Source organism: Lepidochelys kempii, chromosome 13, assembly GCF_965140265.1.
Source record: "Lepidochelys kempii isolate rLepKem1 chromosome 13, rLepKem1.hap2, whole genome shotgun sequence".
NCBI classification, from domain to species: Eukaryota; Metazoa; Chordata; order Testudines; family Cheloniidae; genus Lepidochelys; species Lepidochelys kempii.
The window spans coordinates 35,787,302-35,789,240 of record NC_133268.1 but is presented as its reverse complement, the minus strand read 5'-3'; the positions used below and the strand labels follow the sequence as shown (position 1 = coordinate 35,789,240).

At 42.1% G+C, this 1,939-nt stretch overlaps 1 pseudogene; it reads left to right on the top strand.

Annotated features, from left to right (window-relative positions):
* The window catches only part of LOC140896626 (olfactory receptor 11L1-like), a 2,649-nt pseudogene extending 1,109 nt beyond the window's left edge, over positions 1-1,540 (top strand).
* Positions 1,541-1,939: the final 399 nt, after the last annotated feature.

Genomic DNA, 1,939 nt, shown 5'->3' with positions numbered 1-1,939 from the left:
ACGCGCTATCTCAGAGTATATTGCAGAGTTTGTTAGTTTTCATCTAGTTTGACAATGAATTGACTTAAAAGTTGAGTTTATCTTTAAAATATATTAACAAGTTTGCTTCATTTCCCCTAGATACATCCCAGGGCAAATGCAAACTGTAGAAATCAAACGTCCATTGAGGAATTTGTCCTCCTGGGATTTGGGAATCTCCCGGAACTTCAGATTCTTCTCTGCTTCCTGTTTCTAGTGATCTCCATAGTGACCATGGCTGGAAAATATCCTCATTGTTGTGCTAGATGTGGCTGATCAGCACCTTCACACCCCTATGAACTTCCTCCTGGGGAACTTGTCCTGCTTGGAGATCTGCTACACCTCCAGCATCCTGCCCTGGGTGCTGGCCAGTCTCCTCACGGGGGACAGAACCATTTCTGTTAGTGGCTGCATGACACAATTTTATTGTTTTGGTATCCTAGCAGCCACAGAATACTATCTGCTAGCAGTGATGTCTTACGATTGGTATCTAGTGATCTGCAATCCACTCTGTTATGCCACTCTGATGAACGGCAGTGTTTGTTTCCAGCTCGCGGCTTGTTCCTGGACAAGTGGCTTTCTGAGCAGTACCATAGTAATCATTTTAATGACTAAAATAAAGTTTTGTGGCTCCAATGAAATTGACTATTTCTTTTGTGATTCCTCACCCATCATAAAACTATCCTCTACTGTTACCCAGTTTCTAGAACTCACCATTTTCATGGTCTCCTGCGTCAGGTGACTAGTCCCATTTCTATTCACATTGGCATCCTACGTTTGCATCATCAACACCATCCTGAGAATTCCTTCCACCACCGGGAGGCAAAAGGCATTTTCTACCTGCTCCTCTCACATTGTCACTGTCACAACATTTTATGGGACTCTGAATTATTGGCTGCATGGTTCCAATTGCCCACCATTCAAAGGACTTATACAAGGTATTTTCTGTCTTCTAAACAGTCCTGACCCACATGGTCAACCCCCTCATCTACAGTCTGAGGAACAAAGAGGTCAAAGAGGCCCCGAGAAGGGCTGTCAGTAAGTTTCTGGCTTTTGCAAGACTTCAGACTGTAAAATTAACAGATCTCTATCAGTCACCTACAGCAGGAGATTCTGGAAGACTGGCACCTCTCCCCAATCAGCTAATTTTGATCTTTGCAGTTGTAAAATAAGATTGAGATTTTTAAAAGGGACTTTAGGGGTTAGGAGCACTGTATTCCATGCTTTGATTTTCCAGAAACTTTTGGAGGGTTACTTAGGGTGATATCTCAAAGGAGTTGAAGGGAGTTAAACACCTACATTGGAGTTAATCACCAAAGGGATTTAATCACCTAAATTGGAAGTTGAGTCACCTAATTCCTTCACATTTCTTTGGAAATCCTGCCCTAAAACTTTGGCAGACATGGATTTCACTGAATTTTAGGACTGATACTTGCTGCTGCTGCCTTTAGGGAGCAGTATTCGTATGGTATGCTTTGGCTGATATTTTTCTTTTCCAGGTGATGGAGGATAATTTGGGGAGAGGGGGAGAAGGAAGGGGGAAACAATGATTGCATGAGTGAGAAAAATAAATCTGAATTCAAATGCAATGTTAACTGTTGTAGATGCCTGTGGAATTACATCATGCTTCCCTTTGCAAATCTAATAATAAAACAGGGCAACTGCATAAAAGTTTGGGTCAATATTTTTTTGGTCTTTGAGTCATATTTTAAGGTCAGAAGGGACTCTGATCTAGTCTTCATGACACAGGCCAAAGAACGTGACCAGCCATCTATGTTTCCCACTCCCTCCTATCTGGACTTTTCAGAGTCTCTGATTACCCTAGATTTACTGAGCTGGTCAGTGGAGATGCACTGATTCACAGAAACTCTGGACTCTTTCTTTTAAGGCATATTTCAACATTGTGGGCCTGATTCAACAC